The sequence below is a fragment of the Pseudophryne corroboree genome, chromosome 2 (genome assembly GCF_028390025.1).
Source record: "Pseudophryne corroboree isolate aPseCor3 chromosome 2, aPseCor3.hap2, whole genome shotgun sequence".
NCBI lineage: Eukaryota > Metazoa > Chordata > Amphibia > Anura > Myobatrachidae > Pseudophryne > Pseudophryne corroboree.
In genome coordinates, this window is record NC_086445.1 from 313,903,539 (window position 1) to 313,916,073 (window position 12,535).

Sequence of the window (12,535 nt, forward strand, 5' to 3'; positions counted from 1 at the left end):
CATACTTTTAGTATTCTCTAATAAACTGGAAGAACAAGTCCAATAATTGTAATGCTTTTACATGTTATGCAAAAAGAAGCAACTTTTACAATAAACCAAACTGTTAGTTTGTACTTAAGAAATAAGCCCAAACCCATGTGACTAGTTTTTATAATTTTCCAGAATGGAAAACACAACTACAGTATACAGTATCATCTCATACAAGCAACTTGTTATAAGCAATCTACTGTATTGTAGGGTTCACCCATCAGATTTGGTTTTACTTTCAATGAATACTTGTTAAACTTGCAACCCCAACATACCTACTACAGCTGTCATAGCTGCTGCAAATCTGACCTGTTACATGGTGTAGCAGAAACACCAGCTTACTGTTACACTTCAGCTTCCTTATGTTAGGGGAGTGTATATGACATTGGCTGCATGTCCGTGATGTATAGAGCATGATGTCAGTGTAGAGGGACTCTCAGAAATGACAACCCTTGACCTCGGGTTGCAAGCTTAAGGGGCCTATTTATCACTAAGTTCTGTTTTTAAAACACATGGAAGCAACTGCTTCAGCATGTGTAAGGCAGAGTTAAGCATCCTCACCATATAACAAAGATACTGTAGAAGTAGTATATCAGTTCTACATCCTCAGTGTAATCTGGCTGGTTGCAATCAAATACATTTTCTTAGGTCAGTCTTACAGTTACATTATTAAACTATAGTGTACATCACAATACAGCTGTGCTTTCAAAATGGTGAAAAGTTTCAGCAATAATAAAATGAAAAAGAATTGAACAGAAATTGTCTGTTCTCCAATCATCTGGCTTCACAGAAAAAATAAATGGGAGCCACTATGCATTTTCAATTGAAATATTAAAATAATGATGCCAGAAAGTTTCCAATTTTATCATACCTCCCAACTGTCCCGGGACAGTCCCGTTTTTTGGGGACTGTCCCGCTGTCCCACTCGCGGGCCGCAGTATCCCGCGGTGGGGGGCAGTTGGGAGGCTCTGTCTCTAATAGACGCTGTGCGCATGCGCACAGCGTCTATTCACTGGAGTCAGAGGGAGAGGGGGGCATGCCAGCGGCTCACAAAGCGCTGGGTATGCCCCCTCAGTGATTAAAATGGGGCGTGGCTTGCGATTGCAGGTCCTCCCACGAAGCCATGCCCTCTTTTCATAGGCCACGTCCCTTTTCAGGAGCGCGCGTGTGTCCCTCTTCCAGCCAGGACAAAGTTGGGAGATATGTTTTATGTACTTTGTACTTTAATTCATCCCCATTAAAATATACTGTGAAACCCCCCCACACATTTACATATTTCAGCCAGGGGGCGTGATAACAGCAAAACTGGGGTGTGGCCACTGCCCGGTGAGCTTTAAAAATAAATAAATAAACAATGCTGTGGAGACAGCTCTACAGTGTGCAGCACTGCAACCGCCAGCCCCCAATGTGAGCGATTATGAGTTTGCAACCAGTTCAGTGTCACACGCCCATCACATTCCCATACTGTAACACGGTGCACCACTGTGCGCCAGAATAACCACCTCCCAGTCACCACACAGGAATGCCCAATTTACTTTCAGTACATTTCAAACACTGCACTTCTCAATCACTACTGTGACTGTGTGTTCACACAATGTAATGCAGGCACCCTACCAGTTTTTAAGGATTTTTTAACACACGCAGTAGCCACAGAGATCACTCAACTCCATGACCAGCATCAGACCCTTAGTGTGGAGGTTCATTTCCAGAATGTTTTGCATATGATTCACCACATTATTCTAACTGTGGTCATGGGAGACATCTTGCTGTCTGATTTTATAGTTGCAAAGGAAGAAAATTCACTTTGTATTTATAATACAGTACCAGCAGTGGTTCCTACCTTTTTTGGGCAGGGGGGCTGCCACTGCCCAGTCGGAAAGGGAGAGGAGAGAGCCGGCTCCTGGACCGCCAGGTCCTGGGCGCCTGCGCAATGGATCTGTCAGGTGCAGGGACCTGTGCATGCGCACTCAAACAGAGCACAAGTGACTGCTTGAGTGTACATGTTCAAACCCCTGGTTTCTATGGTCTGCATCGGCTGCAGCCCATAGAAGCCGGATTGGGCTGATAATCAGGCAGGGAGTATCTTTCCACAGGAAGCCAGCTCTCTGCTAATCGCAGCCTGGTCTGGCAGTCCTAGAGGGAGGAAACACCTCCCAATGTGACTGCCTGTCCTGTGGGTGACTGGCAGGTTGAACTTCCAATGGGAAGTCACAGCCAGTCACAGTAAAGCAACTGAACCAGTGCAGTCAACACAGACTGCAACTGTCTTAGCTGAGCTCACTGAAGTGGTGGATTTTACTGAGGGGAATGCAGTCCTGCAGCCCATAGGTAAATCTGCCACTGGACCACAACATAGTCATAGCAGTCAGCGAAATTGTATTGGTACCACACACATCCCCTTTTACTCATATTGCTGTTATATAGACTTATAAAACTGTAGTTTTAAATCTTCAGTGGTTAATGTTTGAGTTAAATACCAATAAATGATTTCTAAAAAGATTGTCTTCTACAGTTGTCTCTAAATGATGTTGATTTACCACACTACACGATTGCTTATTCTCCACTCACATGTGCATTGTGTTACACAGTCAGCACTGTTACAATGACAGAGTGAATAAAAGGCTTGCAGTGTATGAGGGTTTTCTATATATGAATCATCGCTCTGCAGGTAATACCATTCTAAGGGGGTTATTCAGGTTTGTTAGCAAAACAAAAAAGCAAGCAACTGGGCAAAACCATGTTGCACTGCAGGGGGGGCAGGTGTATCATGTGCAGAGAGAGTTAGATTTGGGTGGGTTATTTTGTTTCTGTGCAGGGTAATTACTGGCTGCTTTATTTTTACACTGCAATTTAGATTTCAGTTGGAATACTCATCACCCAAATCTAAATCTCTCTGCACATGTTATATCTGCCCCACCTGCAGTGCACATGGTTTTGCTCATTAGTTAGCTTTTATGGTTTGCTAACAAACTTGAATAAAACTCTAAAACTAATGCATCTATATATGTATACACACACACACACACACACACACACACACACACACACACACACACACGTACATGACGAAAATACATCATGGACGCCAGAACATCAGACCCACATGCTTGTTGAAAGCCTAATTCTAAAACTATGACTATGGCTGCAGGCATTAGCATCCATTATGCCACAAGAGTAATAGTGAAGTTGGGCACTGATGGTGAGCGATAAGGCCTGTTTCACAGTCAGCACCCAATTCATCCACAAAGTGCTTAATAGGCTGCTGCCAGGAGTGTTTCCCAGACCCCACTGCGTATGACTGAGACATGACAGACATTCTCAATTATTACATATTTACTTACATTTTATTTCTTATTCTGAAAACGCTCAGTGTAAGTTTTTTAATCAGGTACTGTATATCAAATTGGAAAAGTTTACAGTTGTGCGTCTCTGGAAAATGTCTGCATAATTGTAAGTCATTGCCAACTAGATGTAAGCAAACAGATACACATGTATATTGACAAAGAGCAGTTAGACTATTACTTGAGAGCCTTACTTCAAGGCTCATTATACACTTACATACGTACAGTATATTGTAAAGATGTTCTCAGTGTACTTAGAATTCTAAAGTAATACATAAGATTTCTTATGTCATCCCAAATATGCTTTTATATTCATCCATAAAAGACAAAGGATTTAGTCAAAACTCTACACAAAGCCAATGTCTTGTTTTACAATAAAAGTTTGGTTTCGGTTGCATTAAACACATTAGCTTTGTTTAATATATGTGCGGTTACTGTGTAATAAAAGCAAAGGCAAACAGAGGCTGTTTCTTAGACCTGTCTCAGCACGGAAGTATACAACTCAAATGACTTTTAAAAATAATTCTAAAATGCCTAACAACCAACACAAATATTACAGTTAACCTTAGCCTGGCACCAATTTATATGCACTCAAAAACACACAGAGTGTTTCAGGTTCTCAGGCCTGCCACAATAGAGAAAGATAATATTTTTAACATAAAGTAGCTCAATAGATCTCAGATGACTGGCACTTTTAATGATGTTCTAAGTAGTAAAATCTAGTCACACAGAAAGATTTGGCTCTTGGGCAGGGAGTCACATAACTACAGAGCACAAAACATTGTTAATTACGTTTTGGGCCTATGCCTAAAAAACATGTAATCATAGAAATGTACAGGAATACCTGCAGGTTAAAAAAGACTAGGATATAATTACCAAACTTTCAAAATGAAGAAAAGAAATGTCAATTTCTTAAATATGTCATTGAGAGTGGCCTATTTTATGTGAAATATATGGAAAAAAATCTCAAAGCAATTTCGGACATTTCTGAAGTTTTATGGCGCAACACACAGCAAAATATTTGCCTGTTATAATTATGTATGTAATGAATTCTCACTCCCAATGATACAGCTATAAAACCACTGGCATATCTATAATGGGTGCAAGGTACCCATTATAGATACGCCAGGGGCACCGCACACCGCACACGCGACACTCATTTAAACGCTAGCTGCAGAGCTGAAAAAATCAATGGGAAAATGGCCACCGTGGCCCCGGCAGCCTGCACATGCACATTAGACTCTGGCACATGCCTCTCATAAAGCACCTCTGTATAAAACGTACAGTATTAGCATGCCATTTTATGCCATCTTAACAGCATAGTAGGGCCTGGATAAAGCAATGCCCAGGGGCCTCTACACACCGATTCACGGGAACCTCACAACATGCCCATCCTACAGTCCCGCACCATCTCTCCACATGCTTCCATTCAGTGAATGGCTGTCAGCACTATGGTGCATAGCTCCAGCCATCCACCAATCAGCATGCTGACTGTCACACACTGTCTGGCAGCAGGCTGGGAGTCAGGTAGAGAATGCGGTTTTGACGTTCTGATTGTGTGACTACCACCCACTCCTGCTCAAAGGCCCCTTGAATTGTGAGGACTTGGGCAGCTGGCCAGTGTGCCTATACGTTACTATGGCCTTGAGTGTGCAGTCACTTATGTCACAGCTCATATTATTGGCAACTTGCTTGACATTTAGTAGCTTTATTACGAGCAAGTCTGCAATGCAAAAATGCACAATTCCGTCTTAATTTTTCTACTGTACCTGGTTTAGCTCTGTTCACATTCACTTTACTACTTAGCCAGTGTGCAAGACTACGGGGCCTATTTATCATTTATCAGGGTTATCCTGCAACAACAAAAACAATCCATTTCACAATGTTTAGCTCCAAATATTCAGTGCTATGTAACAATGTAAACCTGGTGGAACAGCCCTACGAAAAAACACTGTTTCACCTAGTCATGTTTTCCATTGTGATACCTTTCAAGCCAAAGCTTTCACTTCATAGATTCCCAATGCTAACAGAGAGGGATGTGAAGATCCCTCTCCAGTGACACTGCAACTCGTAGGCTTTGTTGAATAAAGTTATTTAAATCATGTGGTAAATGCCCAGACACTACTTCCAGAAACTGAAGATGCAGTTCCTTATCAGTCACCATAGGTATCGAATAATGCCACTCCTTGTAAGTTGTAATGGACTATAACTTTTCAGTGGCATCATTGTAGGATTTGTGACAACACCTTTCCCACACTCAGGAAACCTCTGCCTACAGCCTACCTCACATTGTACTCATTCCTCTGCATGAAAGAATAAATCCTTACAAGCTCTGACAGAGGCTTTGCATATTGACATATAACAATACACACACACACACACACACACACACACACACACACACACACACACACACGTATATGCATGAAGTATATTTAATAGGCTTTATTCATTTAGTAAGACTTTCTAAGGGAAAATAATTAATAATAGTATTTAGTAATTAATATAAAATGTATTAACATTAGGCTCGATTCCATACTAAGAGAGTTGAATAGTGCGGAGAATTAGCTCCCAGGCCTATTCAATACAGCGCGCTGTGACACCCGACGACAGGATTTCTTCTCACACCCCCGGAGGGGTGCGAGCAGAAAACCGACAAAAGTGCAGACGCAATGCAGATTTCTGCCGTTAGCGAGGCAGAAACAGTATAAATAAATTAACTTTATTTTTACATGCTGCTGAATGCAGATCATCTTTCCCGCACCATAAATTAAGACATACCTCCAAATATTCTATGTTTGTGACTTGGCTCCTCCCAAAAGGTAGCAAGACTGCATTGCATGGGAGGTGTCTTGGGCTCCTCTAGTTTCTTCCCACTAAATACTTTCCCGAGTTGCAGAGTGCACCAGCATCAGTTATATCTCCCAACATACTCGATAGTCAAGACAAAAGTGGCATGATGCAGGGACCGTCCACTAGTATAGTAAATAGAGGCAGATGGATGGTATTGGTAAAATAGTGCAGCTGCCTAAATGTTAGAAATGATTACACACTGTAAACCTTTAAACCTCCTCTCCTGATTGCTCACTCCTAACATGCAAAATAAATATAAATGACAGAACTATAGCCAGGAGTGGTAGACAGAAAAGCCAACAATTATGGGTATAAGCAAGTTTGGGGACATTGTAATAGTACGCTGCAGGTTAAAATAAACAAGAATTGATGGGTGACATTTTCACACCCTCTGAGCACTGACAGATTTTATTTTAGTCCAGGAGCTTGAGTCTATGGGTTAACAACATATAATTCTATTTAACACGAAGGATAAAATGAGTCAATGTGTTGTAATTTGCCTTACAGTTATAAAAACAGAGCTAAAGTATATTTTGTAAAGGAGAGATAAAAGGTTTACAGTGCCAGCCTCCATCGTTCTGAATGTTGTGGTTGCACTTAATTGTGTCTTTCTGACGTAACAAAGGAGAAAAATCCTCGACACACACCCTATTTGTAATATGAAAGTTCAAGCTTTGCTGATTACTTAGTAGCAGTGTATGTGTGTGTGTATATATATATATATATATATATATATATATATACATACATTTGTCAAACAGCCTCCGCTGCTAGGCAGACGGGACAGAACCAGAGCCACAGAACAGGAGGGCCTAGGCTGGCCACCAGGAACGGGGTAAGTATGGGAGAGGGGGTCAAGATGGATTGGGGAGGGGTTCGGAATATGGATCGAGGTTGGACAGGGAGCTTGGACGGTACAGAATGGAGTGCAGGAGATAGGGTGGGCTGGAGTGGAGCATAGTAGGGAGAGGACGGGAGGAGCAACAGTCAGAGTGGTGTAGGAGCAGTAGAGGACGGGGCCAGGTGGAGTGGGTGGGGGCATTGCTAACTTTCCCTCACACCAAAAGAGATGCCCAGGAAAAGTAGCGGTTGCAAACCTGAAAATATTGGGGCACATCCCCAAGAATAGAATCCATCAAATAGTTTCAATTTAACCACTTCCAGAGCACAAGTTTTTCACTGCTACATGGTTAGGCTAAATGTAAAATTTTGATGCGTGAGCGTTTACTTTTTTATTTACTATACCCCACAAAACAATTTTCTATCATTAAAAATTCATCTCTCAATGATTTCTCCCATAGTTTCACCTAAATACAGAACACACTAATACTTATGTTACATATATTCTCTTGGGCATAAGGATATGAAATATGTGTACGTTATGTATAGTTTTGACACAGTTTCAAGGCGCAAGATCTAAGGGCGTATTTTTGATTCTTTTGATTTTCAAAATATTTTTCCCCCTTATGCTATACCACCACTGTACATGGAGACAACGCATGCACAAAAATGAATGGTTTGCAATATATGTTGGTGGGTCTGGGGGTAGGTATGACACATGCAAGGATCAATGCTGTACAAAAATGATCGGGATAAAGATAGGGCAGGATGAAACTTAATATATACAGTACTGTTTAAAATATATTAACGTTTATGTTTTCTAAATTGTTATTTTTTTTGTATGTCTTGTACATTGTTTAAACTACTATTAAATGCAATCGTTAAAGTGGTAGAATGAATCCTACACTGACTTGGGACTCCTAGCACTCCTGTCACTCATGTTCTTCTGCTAAACTAGTCTAATAAATACATAATGTATCACATAGGTAGATTTGGTAACAAGCAGCATAAATGATACAATATATAATATATTATTGCATGGGTGCTGCAGCTTTATACAGTAGCAGGTGAATGTGAGAATACCTGGCAAACACATTTGGATTCAATAGGCTGTTTCTACTATTGTATAAGAATCTTCATGACTCACCTTTTCGTTAACAGATTTGATCCAGTCCATACCGGTTTCATTTTATTTAAACCTATTGTTTCCCCATATAAGGATGCAAAGAACTATTCCAGAGCTGTGTATGTGTGGAGTAGACCATCCAGAGGTTTATGGCCTGCATCATCAGAAATGGGAAAGTTGATGATCCGACCTGTATAGGGGTATGAGTGCTACCCGACTTGTCTTACTAATGGCCAGTGCAGACCATGTCATCCTGCGGCTAAATGTAATAGCCGCCGAGTTTCGGAGGTGAGGGAATTTTGTGCAAGTCTGCCCGCTTTTTTTAAAACAGCAATCAACCAACCTGGTTTTGCCTTGTAAATAATTGAGGCTTTAAAAAAAACGGGCAGACTCACAGAAAATTGCTGCATTTCCGGAAATCAGAGGCTACTACATTTAGCCACAGGTCTTTATCTCATGGGGCTTGATTCAGAGAATGCATCCACAGCAGGATCTACTGGCGCTCTCCTGTAAATTTACTAAAGGTTCTAAAAATAAAAAGTGGTGCCCACAGCAAGCAATCAGATTATTTCTATAATTTTCTAGTATGCAATAGAGAAATGATAGACAGTATCTGATTGGTTGTTATGGGCAACATCACCACTATTAATTTTTTAGACCCTTTAGTAAATGTATCCCTCTGACTTTCTATAAAATGCTGCTACAAAGCCATTACCACGTGTACATCCATAGGTCTGAATGTGGAAGTACTGAGATGCCCACTTTCAGCTTCCATACATGCTGAAGTATTGATTGGTGCGCCTAGAAACACCATTGGTCGCACCATAAACCCAGGGCCGTCTTAACAGCAGTGTGGGCCCCTGGGCACAGCAATGCACTGGGGCCCCTACCCATCCTCCATGGGCTGGGGGTGCTATCAGCGGCAGCTTTAATGTCCCAGGGGCGGTAGGGGGTGTTCTATCTTCTGCTCAGCATGTAGGACCTGGAGCAGTAATTTCTGCTAATTACTCCTTTACTGCACAGATGGGGTGGGAGGGAGAACACTAAACTGTAGAAGGAGCATTGGGCTGAATGAAGGGGCCCCGGTACATGACTTCCAGGGTGGTAGGGGGTGTTTAATACGTAAGGGAGGGGTCGATAGTGGAGTGGGCTTAATATTCATTTTTCTGGTGAGACAGCAGCTTGCTTGACTGCAGATATCTCAAGTTCCTGGAAAAAGATTTCTTAGCTTTGAATGGGATAAAAATTAAGAGTGTCTCGCTTGTCAGGAGTTACTGGGGACTTGGGAATCAGAGTTCAGGGGCCAGAGCAATTCACCAACAAGTATATCAAACTGCATATTAGGCGTGTGGAGCTGGAGCAGGGACCAGCTGCTCGAAGGCTGATATCTCTGGTTCTTGGCATAGTAGAGACAAGCTGCTAGTGCCCACCGAAAGTGGAGAGTCCCAGCTTTTGAAATGTACCCTCAGAAAAACTCTAAGTCATACAGAGCCCGAGATATCTGGCTCGGAAAAGCAATTAACAGGCTTGGATGGGGTCCACTGCTTTGAAGCCGGACATCTCTGGTTCCCTAGGGCCGATTTTCAAAACTCTGGTACCCCTGGAAAGAGGGGACCCTCCGCTATCAGCCTAGGGCCCTTAGACTCCTGGGGCCCTTGGGCAAGAGCCCACTGAGCACATACAAAAAGACGGCCCTGCATAAACCAATTTCTCCATCCAAGTATAACCTCCTATGTGAGCGGCTGTGCGTCTATGTACGCAACCACTTTCACCAACACCCCTGCAACAATGACAGCGCACAACTATTACCAGCCATAGTAAATTTACATTGGGCTTGAGACCTTACATTGGGGTCAATTCAATTAGGTGCGGAATGCAAGGTCCAACTTGCCGGATTCTCCGCAGATTCGCCATGCAAATTAATTTTGCAATCCAATTAGAGACTTGCACTGAAGTAGCTTTTATTTCCGTTCGCACCTCCTTGAGAGATCTAGGGAAAATCTTTATTATAAGGTTAAAATGTTGGGACTCCATGCAGGACTCCTGGAACACCATACAGAATGCCTTGGACCACAAACAACTATACCTTTCCATCCCCCATGACTAAAAAACAGGCAATTGGAAGTTTCCAATTATAATTACGTAATTTTTTAAAAATGGTCTAAAAGTATCCCAAAAGCAGCTATTTCACTGCTTTATGCACCTTGAATTTACTTAGAGTATTTTTTTGTAATAATTGCTCTATATATATTTCGTTTTTAAATAACCTTAAAAGTACCCCAAAAGTATCCTTTTCCTACATTTCTTTTGCATTTATATATTTTTCATATGTAAGTCAATGAAAAACTGTTGGTTTTTATATATTTTTTTTAAATGCACAAATCAGCCAATAATCAATGTTTAAAAACCGTCAGAACTTTCCTTATGCCCACTAACAGCCTTACACACCTCCCAGCTGTCCCAATTATCGCGGGACAGTCCCATTTTTTGGGGTCTGTTCCGCTGTCCCTCCCGCGGGCCGCAGTGTCTCACGGTGGGGGAGGGGGGGGGCAGTTGGGAGGCTCCTGATCAGTCCCTGCTCTGCTCAGTTCAGAGTAATGCAGCGGTGAATAGACGCTGTGCGCATGCGCACAGCATCTATTATAGTAGGGGAGAGAGACTGGGGCATGGCCAGCAGCTTACACAGTGCTGACCATGCCCCCACTTTGGCGAAAATTAGAGGCGCTGCTCACGATCGCGTCATTCATGTGAAGCCACGCTCTTTCAATAGGCCACACCCCATTTCTGGCAACGCGTGGCTTCGTCGCGCAAGGAGTCCCAAACTGCTACATCTAAATGTTGGGAGGTATGGCCTTCTGTTTGATTTTGCAAACAAAATTGTCACTTTTGTGGGGTCCAGGAAGGTCACCCCACATTTTCTTGCACTTCTCTTACTGTACATCGCATTTGGCAGATAATTCACAAACCCCCGCAGCGATTACTGCAAATATGCATTTTTAATTGGATTGGAGAATTCTCGGGTGCGCGCATTCATGCGAAGTCTGCGAGTTTCAAGAAACAAACTTGCATTCAGCAACTCGCTCCTAAATAGATTGCCCCCATAGTTCCTCCAGTCTTACATAAATGTACAGTTAAGCCTTGAGGCCCCCATACATTACTGCGACTTGTCTGAGGCACAAGTTGAATAAGATTTCTCCCAGCAGCTCCCCGGGAGTGCTTCCATCCAATTTGGTACTTGATGTATCGCATGCGGCTGCTGCTGCCGCTGTGTTAGTGGGTGGGGGCGTCCAGAGAAATGCCACTCAAGTGAAGACATCTAAGAAATCGTATGCGATATATCGCAGGTGCTAAAAAACTAGCCGCGATGTGAACCTGGTGGCTGCGAGTTCGATCCTATGTGCTGCACGTCCGAAGCCCCGATGCACACGGGACCGCGCATTGGATCGGATGAGATGTCAAACACATGCGATTTGGACAGTTTTCACCCAATTTCTCAGCCCAATCCTTCGGAAACGGATAAAAAGAGGCCATATCGGACAAGTGTATGGCCAGCTTTAGAGTGTTATATTTTTATGTAAGAAAGTATGGCTAGTCAGTCACACGTTATTGTTTATACTGCCTATTACAATCTTTTTGTGCATTTAGAACAGCAGCACCGCCTCAGCTATTCCCACTCCTGGGTGTCCACGACACCCACGGAGTGGGAATAGAACCTGTGGCGAGTGAAGCGAGCCACCGAGCCCGCAGCGCGGCGAGCGGAGTGAGCCCGCAAGAGGCTTTGTTCCGCTCGCCCCCCTGCTGGCATTCTGACGGTTGGGATTCCGACTGCCGGTATTCCGTACCCAACACGCCACAATCAGTATTTAAAGAATTCATATCACTTGAAGAACACATGATCTTAATGAAATATACACACAGGGGGGATATCCAATTAGCTACTGATATTTTTGGGGGGCTATCCTATTAGGATCAATGGGAAAAAAATTATAATAATCTCCCGAAAACACACAGGTTCAGTATAACTCACAATCGTTATAAAGTAGAATCGTAGGAACGTAGGAAACAATGCTGAATCTCAACACTCAAAAAAATGAGCCAGCACATTCCACATTCTAGTGGTTTAATTGTGACACCTCAATAGTATTATTAATAATAATAATAATAATAATAATAATAATAATAGTTATATTATATATAGAGTTCTCCAAAACTCTACATTGTCATACAGTGGGGGAACAGAATAATACTGTAGGAGGGAGGATGAGAAGATAGGCACAGATCAGTGCTCTGATTGTGAGTGCTGACAGTGTAGTGCGTAGGAGGCTAAAAAAGAAGGGGTATCATTCAA

General features: G+C 42.5%; 1 protein-coding gene across 3 annotated transcripts in view; it reads right to left on the minus strand.

Annotated features, from left to right (window-relative positions):
* Positions 1 to 12,535, minus strand: part of KLF12 (KLF transcription factor 12) — a 367,131-nt gene that overhangs the window by 9,958 nt on the left and 344,638 nt on the right. The gene's annotated exons all lie outside the window — the stretch shown is intronic.